This window comes from Rhipicephalus microplus, chromosome 6 (genome assembly GCF_043290135.1).
Source record: "Rhipicephalus microplus isolate Deutch F79 chromosome 6, USDA_Rmic, whole genome shotgun sequence".
NCBI lineage: Eukaryota > Metazoa > Arthropoda > Arachnida > Ixodida > Ixodidae > Rhipicephalus > Rhipicephalus microplus.
In genome coordinates this window covers 154,566,901-154,585,383 of record NC_134705.1, presented here as the reverse complement: position 1 = coordinate 154,585,383, position 18,483 = coordinate 154,566,901, and the positions used below count along the sequence as shown (strand labels likewise).

The following is an 18,483-nucleotide window of genomic DNA, read 5'->3' as shown; positions in this document are numbered from 1 at the left end:
ATGTTATGGCTACTTTTGGATCATGGTTTATTCGACATGAAATATATATTTATGAGCTTCTGCATCAATCTCAATTTGTTGGGGAATACGGCAACCGAGCCTAGAGGCAGCCGCGTGTTCACCTGAAAGCCGATTACTCAACTTTGGTGAAGGCGGAAAAAAGTGACTTACGCAGATTACTGACACCCCCCGCCAGGTAGCTGAAGGCGGATGCCCTTGAAAGGCATATTTCGATGCGCATGTGCAGTACTACCCTTCCTTCTCCTTTTTATCAATATGCTACGTAATTCCCTTAACTGGAGTGCCGTAGCAAACCGGACTCTTTCTTAGCTAATTTGCGTGCTTTTCCTCTTCATATTTTCTAACTCACTCTCTCTATCGCATCGTTAGAGTGCATGGCCGGTGACTCGAAGGTTGTGGTGTCGAAACACGCCGATGGCGGTCACATTGCAATGGAGGCGAAACGCTGGATTCCCATGTACTAAAATTGGGCGCTTGTTAAAGGAGGTCAGAAGTTCCAAATTTCTGGAGAACTTCACTATAACTTATAGAAAAAATTGCCCTAATGAAAAAAAAACACCACAAAGAAGGAACACTTAAACAGGTTTAGCGACACCATACAGGTTGAGCTCAACCTGTTTAAGAGTTCCTTCTTTGTGGTGTCTTTTACTTATTAGCGAAATTTTTTTCTGTAAGGTAACGAACCAACAAGCTCCTCAAGAATTCCTGATCAACTTCACTATACGGCGTCAACCTTATTGACATCATGAATTCAGGACTTAAACATATCTATCTATCTATCTATCTATCAATCAATCTATCTATCTATCTATCTATCTATCTATCTATCTATCTATCTTTCTATCTATCTATCTATCTATCTATCTATCTATCTATCTATCTTTCTATCTATCTATCTATCTATCTATCTAATTTATTTATTGACTAGTAGTTGTACCTCGATGCTGCAAATGGACACCCAACTTCATGGGTCAAGCTCTCGTTTAACTTCAAGGGGGTCTCATTAGCAGCATTTCATCAAACACAACTTAAAACTTTAAAGTGATCTATGTATACGAGAGACGTAAACGCATTAGTTCGCCAAGTAATCAATCATTCGTAGTGCTGGGAAAGAGGGAAGGGGCCTGTTTTCTGTGTACACACTCATATGCCAGATAGGCTGTACCAATGCGCGTGATAATAAATATTAATTCATTATTACGCATTATATCGCTCTGACAATATATTTAAAACTACCCTCTTTTCTCACAGGTTTTGAAGAATACGACTAAATGCGGTGTAATGTGCAGGCATAAAATTTGGTTCCGCGTAAAAAGCTACAACGCAGTAAAACCAGTGAAAATCTTTCGCTAATCGATTGAAGAATTTTTTTTTAATTTGTAAAATAGCTTTTATTTTTCTTCAATATGCTCACTTCACGGAAACCCAAGCGCGTTCTAACGTTATTTTTCACGTTAATCTTGCTTATTTCACACTGCTGAAGCTTTATACGCCAGAATTCATCGTGGCAATTAACGTCACCGTCAGCTAGATTAATGTATCCTGCTTCCCAGACTCGGCTCTCGAACGTGGGCTGGAATTCATTTTCACCGGATCCTCTCAGAGCCTCCGCTAGTAGCCGGATTATGTTTTTTTTTTCATTCATAAACTTGTACTCTTGTTGCATTATAAAAATTCATCGCATATTTATTTTTTGTTTCTCCGCGTATGCACCACTATTGAAATTCTGATTGCTTCCTCATACGCTGTCACGTTAGCGTTTAATCTGTATTTGTTATAGCCGTTGTTCAGCGACGGGCCATATATTCAGCTTGTCAGGGATATACAAATCTCCGAACGCCTGCGTTTTTCGATTACCTTATGCAAGCAGAAACAGTTTTTTTTTATTGTAAGCTATCGCACTTACCAACGAATACGTTCTGTACCTATGTAGAAGCTATTTCTTTACGAATAAAGCAGCACCTGCTTAATCCGTATGACACCAGGCTCTGTAGAAGTATAAGATAGAAAATAGAGTGAGTATAAAAAAAGCTCACACAGTCACCAGCTGCTGCCAAGGTGAGTGAAATTGAAGGTTTTACTATAACGAAACTAAATGCGCTGCAAGACGCAATATGCTGTTTCAACTTCTAGGCGTTCAAATGAGCTGCACATGCTCAATATATCGCTTATACATTTGAACACAGGCTCATTGAGAGCAGTAGTTGTGATTCAGGTTTTGATCATGCGTAGTGCCACCTAATTTACCTGCACCTTGTCACCTTGAAAAAAAATAAATTCACAAAAGCTTCAATAATTGTGGCAGGAAGGTGCGAAACGTGGATTGTGAAGCCATCATAGCAGAGTTTGAGAGAATGCAACATTTTTTTGTTATATCGCCAAGCTCTACTTACCAAGTTATTCAAAAATATCCCGATTTAAACGTCTTTTTTCAATAATTATCATTGTATTTGCTGAATATGCCAACTACAAAAAGACACAGATAAAAATGGCAGAAAACGGTCACAGCTACTAGGGCATAAACACTTTATGCTGGAAAATCAATCACCGAAGGAAAACAACGTAATCTAAGGAATTTAAAGATGAAAGGCCAATGACAAAATTGTGACAACTTCTTTTATACCGGCAGACAGTCGCTGGGTTTCCTGAAAACGCGCTCTTTTTGTTTATTAAAAAAATGTGTCTAGGAGACTGCCTTTTTTATCCCTCGAAGGAGCTAAATGTCCAAACACACTTACAACAAAATAATTTTTAACTATTACTTTCAAATTCTATTCTTCCCAAATCACCCGCACTGGTACACGTGCTTTATCTCAATTAATCTGGGCTGCACGGAAGGTGTTCTTTATTTAGCAACTACTTCCCTATTCTCAACATTGCAACAGTAGTTTAAACTGGAGCTCTTGCAACGGTGAGATAGACGACTAATCCATGCTCGTGTGGTGAAAAAAGTGAAGGATATGCCTCCCGATTCAGGGCTTGTTGCGAAGCCACTGCTTTATTCGACGAAGCCCGAGAATAACGTATGCATCATGGCAGGAACCTGTCACCGGAGCGTCTTCGCCACCATGTCGTAAGTTTTGCAATATAGGGTGGACAGCACGGGCTTCCAGACACAGGAAAAAAAGATGAATGCAAAATTGAGTGATACAGCCTTTAAAGCAAAAAAAAGATCACGCTAATCTGTGGGACATACTTCCAGGGATGTCTCACCAACGAGCACTTCATTAATAAATTGCGTCCCGTCTTCCTTTCTGGCATGTGTTTGACGGGTATGTTCGTTCCCACGCATTTACAGTACTCCGATCGCTCTAATAATTATGAAACGCTGCCGACTGCGTCGTTGCTGTGCTTTCTTTTTTCTGATGATGATGGCGTATATATTAAAGTTAAGGCCAAGTTTAAACCAAATGGCATTTATAAAATACGGATGCTCTTGAGGTAGTCGGTTAATGTTTTAATTTTTTTTTAATTTTCGCGCTGTTGCTACGCACAGCAGTCTGCCAGCAATTGTCATCAGCTGCGAGGAGAAATTGCTTCTTGAAATATGAGAAAGTGGCTTATTGTGTACGTGGCTGTCATAAATTAGCATTATTCATTGTTGAAAACTATATTCTTGAGCGAGGTTAAGTTTGATGTCTGTGTGCCCATATCATGCCTGTTTATTAATGATTCGTTTGAAAAATAGTGAAACTCACTCCTGCATCTGCCCTGTCACGTAGCTTTGTTTCTTTTATCCTTTACACACCTGCCAAAATGGCCCGCCTTAGCAACGAAACACCACTAACGTAAGATTATGCCAAAAATGAAATCCAATGTGAGACAGTTCGTCGGATATGTCTTTTGTCTACTCGGAATGCGTATACGTGGTTGCATGACGCAGGAAAACCGATAATCAGCAGAATGTATTTCATGTGACAAAACTCAGAGGCGGGGTTTTGATTTGTAGGATACTGGTACCTCAGAAAAAGAAACAGTAGAACATGAAGCCAAGGTTTAAAACCACAACGCATCGTAAAGGGTGCATGTACAGAACTGAGGCGCTTCTCGACAATGATTCATAAGAAATACAGCGATGCGAATATTGGAAATGAATTGATACTAGCATACCCAATGAACGTAATCCAGACAAAGCTGACCGACGTTTGGTAGAAAGACACCTATAAGTCGAAAACACTTCGTCAACCTAGAGTGTTGGACTTGGAGGTTAGTTACTGAAATCTCAACACGTGCATTTGAAAGGTGACGACAGTGACACAACGTGAACTGACGTCAACTGTAAAGCTTACTTTTTCCTATTAAAGCTTACTCTTCAAGGATGGCAAAGCACCTTTGATAACCACAGGTCAGCCTATAGAAATGCTGGCCAGAGGCACTTCATTACTGATCATGTAATCCCTCAAGGTCTAAAAAAATCACATCATATCCACGGAGTGAATGATGATGATTAGGGCGAAGCGTCCGTCATCCCGTCCGTGCTTCCGTCCGTCCGTTCGTTCTTGCTTCCGTCCGTCCGCGCGACTATCCGTGCATCCACCCATGCGTCCATCCGTCTGTCCAAGCATCCGTCCGTGAGTCCGTTCATCCATCTGTCCATACGTTCTTGCGCCTGTCCACCTTCTAGTCTGTCCGTCCGTCCGTCCGTGCGTCGATCCCCTGTGCCACATATCCGCTCCGTGCATTCGTCTCACCGTCCGTCCGTCTGCTAGTCTGTCTGTCCATCCGTCTATGCGTCCGTCCATGCGTCCATCTAGTGAACACTCAAGTACCGCCATCTAGATCCCCTGTGGCACATTTTCGCTCCCCGCCTCCGTGCATCCATCCGTCCGCTCGTCTGCTAGTCTGTCTGTCCGTCCGTTCATGTGTCCGTCCGTGCGTCCATCTAGTGAACACCATCTCCCATCTCGCATCCCCAGAGTAGCATCCCCACTCTAGAACATGTATGTGCCACTGGTGGCTACATACACCAATGGAGGATGGACAGACCCATACCATAAAAAAATTCACCCCTAAAAACGTGGTTGATCCCTCTTTTTTAAATATCGGTATAACACGAAAGTCAAACGTGTCCTTCGGCATTCATTGTGCATTGTTTTGCCCCATGGGCGAATGAATGAAAGTCGAAGAAAAAAATTGTTATGTTCCGCGAAGAACGGCAAGTGGCTCGACACTGGCGGCGCACTGCTCAAGCAGACAGCGCACACGAAATGTACACGGCGAGCGCCGACAAACATAGCCCACAATTCTCACTACGTGTGTCAGCAGCGCGCTCCTTTCGTAAACGCGGCCGAAGCAGCGAGCGAATCGACGTTCGTGCTCCCTTTAACTACTGTAATATCAAAGCGAAATCGCGGTCGAAGCACAACAGGTTCAACGCACCCAAATCTCGACATAAGCGCGCGCACGAGTGGGCCACCATGCTGGGGAACATCTATGTGCACTTTGATCGCGCCATGTGGGGGCGCGCGCACGCACAGCGACGCCTGGAGTGGCGCAGCACGACGACCTTTAGAGCACGTATGCTCAACGCGTGCCCTAATGTCATGTCGCTACTGATTACTTAAAAGCGCTGAAAATTCCGAGCTCTGAGGACCAACAGTGGTATACGTGGCGTATATAAATAACTAGCCGTTAACGTGATGTAAAAGGGTCGCTCTGAGGCTTAGTTGTTATCGTCGCACGCTGAAGAGCGTGAGCTCGCTGGTTCGACTCTCCGCTGTAGAATCTTTCCTTCTTGTTTTTTTTTTGCGATCTGCTTTTGATTTACCGTGTGTACGTGACGGAAATACGTCACGTATATGTGGATTATCTAAAAATAAATTACTTTCGTGTTGAAAAAAAAACAGCATATAACCGAAGTGAACGATGACGTGTGGGTGAAGCTCCGCAGGATAATTACCTTTCGTACATTGCCCGCTGTATCATGCAAAGACGTGCAACATGTGTGTACAGTATATGCAAACTTGTTTAATAATCACAATGCGCATATTCTGTTGAGATCTTCGTATGAATATTCATATAGTAGCCACATTGATATGGAAATGCATATCGATATCCATATGGATACTCAAAGACAAGAAGAGAGCAGAGTGGATTAGTTAACAAACGCAGGTTAAGGATATAATAGTTGGAACCAAGAAGAGGAAATGGACATGGGCCGGGCATGTAGTGCGTAGGCAGGATAACCGCTGGTCATTAAGGGTAACTAACTGGATTTCCAGAGAAGGCAAGCGCGTTAGGGGGAGACAGAAGGTAAGGTCGGCAGATGAGAATAAGAAGTTTGCGGGTATAAATTGGCAGAAGCAAGCACAGGACCGGGTTAACTGGCAGAACATAGGAGAGGCCTTTATCCTGCAGTGGACGTAGTTAGGATGATGATGATGATGATGTTGATGGATACTCTTATAGATCTTCATATGGATATGGATATTCATAGCGTGTCAGGCCGACAAACAAAGGATATGGCTCGACCCTAAGGAGCTTCACTTCTAAAATCGATGAAGCGCCTTACTTCGGCGCCCAGTTAGAGCTATAGCACGTCCGCCTTGGCGTTATTTCGCGTATTTCTTCGGTTATCATTGTTTCGTCAATCTGCCCAAGTGGATCTCCGAAGCAATGTATAAATAAGCGCGTATGTGAGAGTTGTTTCACCAGGTATCGCAATGGTCTCACCTACTCACAAGAAAACCATAGGATCTTTCCTTGCACCAAAATAAATTATGTTCTATCATTACTGTAACATTTGTTTGACCAATATTCTAAGTTAGCTTATGATAAGGAAGAACCATAATTTTGTGTTAGTTAAATTGTTTACAAGTATTTTTGAATGTTCACAATACGGGAAGCAGCTGCAAGACCGGAAATTTTTCTCTGGTATCTCATGCGAGGAAAAAAAAGTAATATTCAACTATCAGCCTAAAGTACCTCTATAAAGAATTAGGAGAGAAACGTGATCATTTGCGTCCTCGAAAGCAGCACTCTCACAATTAATCTGCCAATGGCTATGATTTTGTGTTATACGAAAATACTCAAAGTATTTGTTGGGCAAAGAAAAAAATGTCATAATACCCAATTTCATTCACGGTGAAATGCACATTTGCAAATGAGGTCGTTTGGATTCCGTACTGTATGAAGGCCTCTCGTTTCGTATGTAGAAAAGGAAGAATGAGACGTGCTTGCATCTTTCACTCGTAGTTACAAAACTTCTGTGTGCAGTACTCTTCGCACAACATTTCTTATAGTTTTTCGAAAGGGCTGCTCGGTTTTCTTTTCTCCTGATTTATTTCATTCACACACTTTCAAGCATTGCAAAGCAAGAGTGCAAGGCCTGTGTGTTACGGTCCCAAGGAATAGGGGCAATGTAGTTTTAGAGTCCGAACGTGATATTTTGGTGCACATTAAGGAAGCCACTTTGCATTAATGACCTCTTGATTACTTCCCCCAACGTTTCTTCTATTTATGTTCACGTATTTTTCAAATACGTGCTTCGCGAAAGTAGAGCAATCAGGGTCGCAATTCTTTCCGGGAGTTTTCCGACTCATAAATATCCCTTTTTCTTTTTTTTGCGAATACTAGACCTTATGAATCGTATATAAAGCTACTTTTTTTCTTTTGTTCATAGCCGCTCCTCAGGATAATTTGTTTTCATGGAAACCTTAGCTTGATTTGTTCTAATGGTGCAGCCATTTGAAACGTCACGAACGCGGACATCATAAGATGATAATCTCTTGTTTGGTAAAGTTACTCTGTCTCGTTAGCGCACGCTGTGTTTTATACTTCTATTTGCCAGAAAAAAAAACGTGTTACACTAAACGCATACACCCGTGTCACAAATCTCCCTCAACAGCACCGTGCTCTCTCTAAACAGTCTTACCTCAGACAATAGATGGCATGACTGTGATTTCTTTTGACATAACGTAAACGCTTTAATTTTCCTTTTTTATAGCCTACGCTGTTTGAGCACTCTTCCTTGATACGCACAGTTGCTCCGCAAACTGCCTTATTTACACTGAGCAATAAAACCAACACAAACTTTTTACCACATGCCACAGAGAGGACATGGGCAATTGCTATATTGAGTAACGGTAGACTTACTTGCAAATAGGGCGTGCATCACCATTGCGAGTTCTGAATTCAGAGTTTATTCTAATGTACATTGCCTACGGCGCGCATGAAACTCCTTACGGGGATTGGCTGCGCAGCCAAATTCCTGTTTTAGTCTTACCGAAGCTACCACGAACTATGGTGGGAAATATGTGGAGTCGTTGCAAAATAATCCACTTTCGGTAATTTTATGTATATGTTACATTAACGAACAAATTTCAATGAATCGATACACATTGCTTTTGCTACAGTATGGGATTTTTCCGCTTAAGCATTGTCATTATTCGCTATTTTTTTAAAACGATATAATGTACTCGCGACACACTTCCACGTGGTGCTTTCACGTGGCCAGTTTCAAAAACCTGCTCAATCCAATCTTCGAATCAATAAATATAACTTTTATGTTATGCGATAAACTTGCCTGTCTAGACCACTTCAAGAATATGACGTCCCCTGAGAGTTGAATATTTGTGCCGGTCATTTTGTGGAGTTATGATGCCTTATTAAAAAAACAGACTTTTTGAAATTTCGTTTGAAACAACCTACAAGGTCATATATTTTTTTACCCTATTACTCAGATACCTCTGGCGCGATTAATAAAATATGCACTTAATTTTCCGCTTGTAAGCAGCAAAATGTTTTTTTCCTCCTTCGTTACGACTGCTTCAATATTAAAAAAAACATAAGGTGTCCCTAATGGTCAGTTGCAATCTGCCAAAACTGCATATATTAAGACTGCAAGGAGATAAAGAATCTATCAACTGATTTTGTAAGTAGGGTGCGTGATATTAGGACCAAAGTCAAGGAAGAAGAACAGCAACATACGAAGCGCCAGCACACTGTTGCTCAAGATAAGCGTAGCTGAGTTAACTCTTCCAGGAGTTCGAGCCGAAAACGACTTCTATGTAGCAGTCCCGAAAGTCTTTAAAGCTCCTATTTAAATGGTGAAACGCGAGCGTTTCGCGACTGTTTCGTAACTGCCAGAATATATTTAAAAGGGAAGCGAAGAAACACAAAGGGCAAAATGGATGCACGACAATAATCTCGGCAATTGCTCCGACGTCAATGGCAGTTGATTTTTCAAAAGTTTAGCAAAATGTATCTAGGGTCCTTTTAACTTTGTTCTAAATGGATTAACAAAAACAGCCGTTGATGAATAATACGAATGAATAAACTTTCTTTGTGGTGTCATCATCGGGCATTGTCAAATTTTTTAGCTCTCTGCTCGGTCTAAAAATAGGGTTGGTAAATGGTTTCGTTCTTTCTACCCTTTTTTTATTTATGTGCGCTTTGAAGGTCTTAGGAACTAATGCGTTTAATTAAAAGCGGAATGTCATAATTGTGCATACAAATTGAGAGTACGCACTCAACATGCGATTTCAAACGGCGAACTTATATTTTAGTAACGTTTCACGAATAAGTAATGACACTGGACTCCAATTGTTATAGTCAAACTTCAAAAGTAAGGATCATCACTTTTGCAAAAATATTAACACCAAGTACACAAAAGATAAGCACTAGAAAAAAATTCAATTAGCCGGTATGCGGCACACGAAAATTGAAGAATGTATAATTTTTTTAGAAAATACTATACACTAAAAGAAAGAGAGCCTTGAATAACTGTTTTGTTTTCCTAGAAGGTATAATATTTATTACAAGGTTTCTTAGAGGGTAAATTGGTGCCACCGTCAATGCGTTTGGAAATTCAGAAAAGAGATGATGACACCGTAATGGCAAAATGAACAAAGACATTTTTCTACCAAGTGTGGCTTCGCATTCAAGAGCACAGTGACCTGGCCTTTAATGGTTTTGTGGAAATAGATGCCCATGGGAAATTTGAGATTTCTCCCAATTTATCGTAGAGTTCTCTTTGTGTTTAGAGAGAGGTGTGTGTGAGTACAGATGATGCGAGCACCAACAAGCCCCATGAAATACAGAGCATGCCCTTTGCTCATATTTAGCGTAGCACGCCGATGTTCACGTACCTAAAACTTCGCAAGCCAGCGCCATTGCGGGTAATAGTGTGTTCTTGCTCTAAAAAAAATCTGAATGTACAACAAAACTACACGTTCCTTTACGCAGCCCTCCATTATGCTCTAAAGTATTACCTGCAATGAAATTTGTGATGGATGAATTTGTGACACTGTATTACTACTGTGAAAGAGGGGGAGAGAGAAATAATTAAAAGGAAGAGACATGGAGGTCAACCTAGACGAACTGGTTAGCTACCCTGTACGGGGGTGGGGAAAAGGGTCAGAAAGAGGATAGCTATAGAGAGATATAAAATAAATTAGAAAAAAAACACTGTGAAAGGTCTTTTGGAAGGACCTGCGACCTAGAACATTTAGACGCATCCTATGTGTCCTTCGGCTACATTTGCATAAAAGTTCAGTTTTTTTGCGAAACATTACTAGGTTCTAATTTTTTGTACTATGCATGGATGAAGCCTTTGCTTGATATTTAGTTCACGTTACACCCGTCACCTCACAAAGGTATATTCCCTGCACCAGTTGATCGAAATGCCCTCTGTAAAACGTGCTTTTCTGTTAGGTTGCTCTGTATTGTAAAAAAGCACTTTATCATGTGAAGTATTTCTTAGCGAATTTCGGAGACATTGAGCGTAACTATCTATCTATCTAGCCACCTACGACGTTTAGATCTCCTGGCTGTTTCGATAATGGTATCGATACCAAACTCGGTATAGCATAACATGACTGCATGAAGATCATATTTGACTAGTAATAACTTGAAAATCATGACATGTATGTCATGAACGTCAAGATTTACATTTCATGGTCCTGTACCTCTTGCGGTAGTTGCGTTCACATGGCAAGTTCTAAGACTGCTATGCTATGGCATGATTACATGACAAACACAAGTGACAGACCCTAACATGAAAATCTTGACATGCGTATCATGTAACAACATGTCTACATGCCATGCTCATGATGCACTCGTGGCCGTTTCGCTAGTCACATATATCAAATTTGGTATTACAGTACGCGAATGGATGTCGAAAATATGTGACTGGTGCAAACATGAGAATCATGAGATGTGTGTCATGTAACAACATGGCTACATGTCACGTTTATGATGCGCTGGCAGCCGTTTCGCAAGCTCTACTTATACCAAATTTGGTATTACGGGACGTGAATGAATGACAAAGGCATGATACTTTATGATACTAGTGCAAATATAATAAACATGAAATGCGTGTCATGTAACAACATGACTACATGCAACGTCATGATGCGCTCGTGGCCGTTTCGCTAGCTTCACATTACCAAACTCGGTATTACGCGACGCGAACGGACGACACATCTAATTAACACCTCCAAACATGATAATCATGGCATGCGTGTCATGTAACAACATGACTACATGCCACACTGATGAGGCGCTCACGGCCGTTTTTCTAGCTTCACATATACCTAATTTGAGGTTACGTGACGTCAATGGATAGCGAAAGATATGACTGGTGCAAACATGACAATTCTGACGCGCGTCTCATGTAAGAACATGACACCATACCACGCTCATAGTGTCCTCACAGCTGTTTCGCTAGCTCCACATATACTAAATTTGGTAAAACGTAACGTGAATAAATGACGAAGGTAAACGACGCATCCAAACATGATAATCTTGACACGAAAGTCATGTATGGCATCATCTAACTCCACCTCGTAACGTTGGTCTGTATATAAAGTGACATACCAACATTTCTCATTCGTGCTTCGCATATTATCGATTCCCACTGTACGTGGGATCTACCATTTTTTTTGTCTAAGGCTATGTCTCAACGAATGCGACTAATTCTGGTCCCGTACTCATAAAGCCGAAAGCAGGCAACCACAAAAGCAGACCAGAAGAAGCAGGACGACGTGCTACTACCGCGTAAGTTTTCATTCAGACAACGTGCCTTTTCCACGTGCCCATTTCAACACACCAAGACGAGAAGACACATAACTCTAGACAGTCAAAATGATCGGCCTTTAGGTAACAAAAAATAATTGGCCACTGATCAAGTCTAATCTCAACCCAGAAGGCTTTAAACGTTTATTACTCTTTTGTGGAAAACAGGCTAGATTTAATGTCGTATTATCGTTATTTTGCTCTTTTCTATTCTCTGTCTCTCATTATAGCTTCTCTTTTTTCTATCATCTTTTTTTTTACCTCCTCTCATCCCAGGGTAGCCAGCTGGTCTAAGAACTCGCCAACCTCTCTCTCCTTGAGCTTATTTATTTCTTCTTCTGCCTCCACCACCAATTTCTTCAAAAGACAACACTTATTTATGAAACTCTTGCTGAAGAGTGAATCCCGTCTTTGTGGCACAATATATGACCGTGCATGAATGAAACGTTTTCGCACGTCACAATATTTATGTATAACATCGTGACAAAATACAATGAGAGGGAGGCACGAACAGCAAAGGTGGTTAATCTTTGTGGCTTAACGTGGCTTTCTTGGGTGATGATAGGTCCTTGGCATAGAAAAAGTAGAATCGAACCACAGCCTGTCACAGATTTTGCAAGAATATCGAAATTCCAGGAGCAAAATTGACGTGCATAGCTGGTTGTGGCTCTCTCATAAAAGCGCGGTCCTTTCCTCACTCATCATAAGCCCATGCTCTGCTGAGAAACTCGGCGCAGCGGATGTGCGGACTGTCTCTGTCGGTGGGCGTGGCTGACAAGGAAAGGCGAGTGATAAGTACCGTCGTCAAGGGTTTTTTCGCCGACACTAGACACTCCAACTCTAGCTTTAGAAGTATGGCTCTTCAATATTTTCAGACTACTTGATGCTGCAGATGGATGGCGGGAAGGTGTTCAGATATCATTGATAGTTAGCAAGCGACGTTAGAAATTATGCGAAGTCCTCGAAGCTCAATTGCTTCTCTTAGAAGAAGTCAGTACACAGTTCTCACTAACGAGACATAGAAACTGTAGATACTTTATTCATATTTCGGGGCTCTCTTTGCAGGCCAGAAGCTGTCACAAGGCATAGAAATGATAGGTACTTAATTAATACACAACAGTTTATTGCTGAGCCATAAGCGGTGTTACGAGGCTGATAAAATACAAGCGACGCACAGGCACCCACCCTTTTATGTATTAGGTTGGGGTTTAACCTCCTCCAAAAACCACGATATGAATATGACAGATGACGTAGTAGAGGGTTTCAGATATTGAGAGCACCTGGGGTTTTGAGCCTGCATTTAAATTAAGTACACGTGCTTCAAACACTTTCGCCTCCATCGAAAATTCAGCAGCGCAACAGGGATTTTATACTGCGATTTGCGGGTGAGAAGGCGAGCACCATAATCATGAGACCACCATGGTCGATCAATTAACTGACTTTAGCATTCTGAAGTTTTACATGACCTCAATTAGAGAGCGTAATGACCGGTTACTTTTTGAAATACATCTATGAAGGTATTGATGGCCTTTGTGGCTTATTTTTGGCCCCTTTGCGATAAGTAGATTCCTCGAAAGGCATACAGGAAATAAGCTATTGAAAAATCAATTGCCGCCAAAAACAAAAGCTTCGCTGGAAATTATTATTGTCATGAATGGTGCAAGGAACTACAAGAAATGCTTGCCATGCGGTCTTAATATAAGAGCCTTATATTTCCCGGACACCATGTAAGTTGTATGTGTACCATTTTGATTCGACGTTGTATGTGTCCAAATTACTGAAAGCAATGTACATGTCAATTGTTATTTGATCGATAGTTTCGTTTTCAAACAGTGATGGTATTCGTTTTCTTTCAAAGTATTTTCTCAGTGTGTCTTGGTAGCAGTTCCGCGCGCTTCTTGATTTGGTTGGTTCTCTGCAGTAAATGAATAAATCACGTAATGACGACACTTCAGAAAAAATAAATGGTGCCTATACGTCACCCCTTTTTTGGTACTGCTGATTTGCCTCATATACGACTGTTTTAGGAAGCAGGTTAACTCGCTTTAGAGCCCCGTGACTGTCTGAAGACAGTGTACCAATCTAGAAGGATAGTTTGTGCGCATCTTCAAAGAATCTGAATTACGTTGAAAGCAAGGCCTGTACTCCCCAAAACTTTATTATGCTTTTTTGTTTTTTAGAATTCAAAAAAATCAAAAACGCGTATAGACTGCTCCTTTTATTTAGAGTGTATTTTGACACTAGTTATTCTACTTTACACATACAGAAATGTTCATCGTTTTACTCTTGCTGCCATTCTAGTAATGGCTTAAATCACACCATCTAGGATTAGGTGGGGAGAAACGATTGACGCTATGACGACGTACTTTTGGATGAAGAAAAAAAGTAGGCTGTATTACCAATAAAATATGACCTTCACTGCGCTTGCGCTAGTCGTGTCTACTCCGCAAGGTGTGTCCTCCCTAACCTATTTTTTCGTGTAACGCTTCAGTCTGCTTCTTGCGTGTAATTTTTATTACAAATATAAACACAAAAAGCACATAACGAACAGCTATAATTTAAGCGAACACGAAGACATTCATTCCGAAACTATAGTTTGTCTCCGCATGGGAACATGTTTTTTTTTAATGTATTATCATCTACGACCATGTGATCTCATTTAATATGGCGATGGTTCATGAAAATTAGCTAAGCAGCAATGTTATTGGGGCAAAGCTGAGGAAATGGATATGTCTTCGTCAATCCCACACGTGAAGAATTTGACTTTAATGACATCCCCTTTCAAACATTATTTAATCCCGTTAAGCTTATTTTTCCTTCTGTACCTCTTTCCTGTAAATCAAAAGACGTAGATAATATTGTAATCAATGTAGGGCATGATTTGGGGTCCTATGCCAGATATAAAACTGCCATAATGTTATCACTTCTCTGAGCCTGCAACAAACAGTAAATTTTCACAGTTGGGCTATTGTTACTTAAGGCATGACTACATACTTTGAGGCTAGTTTACCGCTTCTATGATGATTGTTAGGGAATGCAAAAAGTATGGTCTCTGTATTTTCCCACTGCCGCGTTTCTTTTGTACTAGATATTAACATTTTTATTTGGATGGTAGTTCTTTGAGGTATTTGGGAACTTTCATCTGCCTACGAATTTGTGCTCTTTAATGTCGGCGTTGGATGCTGAGACGCCGAGCTTTTCTGCACTTCTTTGTAGCGCTAGTGTCGTACACAGATGACAAACACCTCCCACAGAAAAAAAACGTTCATGCAAAAACGCTAGCTTTTACTGAAAATGATGTTGTTATTATTTTTTTGCACAGTTAACTTTAGCATATGTTATCAATAGAAAAAACTGCGTGTACGAATGAAGTGTGGAAGCTTTACTGTTTCATGTTTGACCAGTCTTCATGGTTGTAAGGAGCAGTTAACATTGTCATAGTTATTGCGACAGATGAATAAGAGAGACACGCGGGTAATGCCTCTTTCTCTGTGTCTTTCAACCAGATTCCATGAATGAAATCTGAATTTTCGCGTTGAGGCTGCCCCAGTAGCACCGATGTCACCATGCTGAGATCAGCATTTTTCAACACAATGTATTTCTCACAATTCAGATTGTTTCTTTTTCAATGTTCTTAAGGAAGTGAGTTCACAGTTTTCCAAAGCATCAACTAACTTTAGCATGAAGTTTCTTTGAAATGACGCCACTTGATCCAAAGTAGCTGTAAAGCACTGGAAGTCTCTCACACATTAAATGCCATTTTTAAATGAAAGTAATGCGGACGTCATTTACGGCTAAGTCAGGGCGCATGGTGTATGGCATTTGTTGGCAATTACTAGTTTATTACGCTTGTGCCGTGATGCCTGGTATGACATTTTCTGGCCAATTACTTAAGTAACAGTTCAAGTAATGTTCGAAATTCATACACATAAGGGTGTTTTTTTTGCTTTTGCTATTCTTGGAGCGTAAAAGTTGGTACTGTTCTGTTTTAGAACATTGACGTTTTTATACTTTAGGAGAATATATATCTAGGTGGTGGTTATACATGGTTAAGTTAATAGCCAACGTCTAATTGGTGGGACAAAGGTGTGGTCGACATCGCATCTCGCAATCGCCAAAAGCGCTCACAAAACAGAGGTGCATTGTTAAAGGAGTCAGATGGGTGACAGTTTCTTTTCCCTTTTAATAAACTGCCGAGAAAATAAAAAGAAACAGATTCACTGGACGTATTTTTCAAACACTTACTGGTTAAAGTACATGCAATTAGTTCTTACCTCTACAGTTATCCAGCTGTAAAAACGATCGGGGTGCTATCTGATGATCCAGTTCAGCGTTCTCAAAAACCTCAGGTCCAAAGGCTGGCCAGATGAATACGGTGGTGTTTTGTAATGTTCCTTCTACAGGCGACGCCTTTCACTCTTTTACAGTAAGGCTTCTCTCTTCAATCAAACCACATGTGTTATGTTTTGAACCAGTCAGTGGTGTAGCCTTATGCCGCACTATTCTTCTATGGGTGTGAATCCGAGTATTCGGCTTAATATAGTAATGCTCACACAACACTGAAAATACACACAGAGATCGGACTCTCTTCAATGGCTGCACTCTTAGCCGTTAATAATCCACAGTGTAATCCAGACAGGAAAGGCGAATCCTTTGCACCGTCCCGATGCCGCAGAGAAGCCAGATCAATCCAGTGCTTGCCCTATCCAGTCATTCCCAGCACTCGCTAAACAGTTTACCAACAAATATTTGCGTACAATTGGCACGTAGACAAATGCGCCAAGGTATCACTTCCTGGCCGATGTTACTGTACCTCAATGGGACACGTGCCTAAATGAGTTCCGATGAAAATATATCAGGGGCGGCTTCAAAAGAACGTCACACGAATGTTAACACGCTAGAAGTGGAGCGTCTTAAAATCCGTTGGTCCGAATTATGTTCCTCTTGTAAAAATAACAACATTATCGATGTCAACACTCGTCTTGTTGATGCGGGTCACGAAAAAGCAACGGTCGCACAAGGACAGAGGCGCACAAGTCTCCCCAGGGATCTTCTTGCGTCTCGGAAATGACTGTTTGCACGATAGACAAACCAGCTTGTAGTTCTGGAATGCGTCCAAGAAACTCGTTTCTCGTGAAGTTGCGATTCTCTTACGCGCAGAGAAAGAAAAAAAAGTGACAGTATCCAAGAAGGCTTGTATCGGCGAGCGAAGACGGCCAGGTGCACAGTACTCCAGTGGTACACGAGAAGCAACTGGTCTTCGAGCAGTTTAACTTACAAAGCCACCACGAAAACAAAGCGCTCTTGCTGAATGCTCTTCGATGAACTCGTCGACACGTCGGACTTGAAGGAGGAACCAAAGTTCGTGGAACGGTAGTATATCAAGGAAAAAAAAACCAAGATTGGAAGTTTCGTGGGTGGGGAATCGCTGCGGCAAGCTGGTGACACGAAGGTGGCGTCAAGACGTCGTCACCATCCAAGTGGGCCGCCACTCCTTCATGGGCGGGAAGTTTCGACTTCGCAGGAAAAAATAAGATAGACTGGCGAAGCACTCGGGGCAATCCGCAATGAAGAAACAAACAAAAATATAAAGCTCGGCCTATATCGGCCAACACTGGCGAAGCCGCCACGGCGTCTTTTTAAACGACAGAGGCGGCAGAGCAAGCGACGGCGCTCCGCTTGGCACTTCGATGAAGAGGCAACCACCCCGCTGACAACTTGGAGAGCACGCACTCGCAAGCGCGTGTGTGAACCGTGTGAATGGCTTCACCGCACTGCTCCCACTGAGCGGTCGCGGAGGAGGCAGGGCATCCAGCCTCCTTGGATCTCGGCGTTCGTTGAAATGAGAGAGAGAAGCAGAGAAAGGGATAGTGGTGGAAAAGGATGAACGATCAAAGCAGGAAGCGGAGAAGAGAGAGAAGGAGAGAACAAAACGGAAGGAGTGGACGCTGAGAGCTTCACGCGAGCGCCTGGAGATGGCGCTGGGTGTCCACTGTTCTCGGTCCGCCTACGCAGTTGACTGCTATCGCCTATTTTTCTACAACCTTCATTTTTTGGTTTTACACTTGTGAAGTGGTATTTGCCATCTTTTGGAGCTGTGGAATGAACTTGTGGCTTTTTATTTTTTCCTGACGCTTATATATTTCATATCTCCCGCTCGCGAAGGCGTGTTCGAGAGAAGCGAGCATCGCTTAAGTTGGTGGCACCTTCTAAAGACCCAGCTCTCCTCCGTATGAACGTCTCGAAGTGCGTTTATGGAAGATTAGCTGCTCTCAGAGAAATCGCTTAGACGATTACGTTTAAGGTAGCCGTTTTATGGCCCTTTTGCTTCAAGTACCGTCATCCAGTGGATCGTCTCTCGCTTATTTCTCTTAACGGTTCACGGAGAGGCTTCGTGAAAGTATGTTTATTACACCGTTACCATAGGTACGGAAAAGTGATAACCAT

General features: G+C 41.7%; 1 protein-coding gene across 1 annotated transcript in view; it reads right to left on the bottom strand.

Annotated features, from left to right (window-relative positions):
- Positions 1 to 17,799, bottom strand: part of LOC119185130 (alpha-glucosidase-like) — a 75,213-nt gene extending 57,414 nt beyond the window's left edge. The window contains exon 1 of the mRNA XM_075866875.1: positions 16,311 to 17,799. The gene's annotated coding sequence lies outside the window, so the exon portion shown is untranslated. The remainder of the gene's footprint in view (positions 1 to 16,310) is intronic.
- Positions 17,800 to 18,483: the final 684 nt, after the last annotated feature.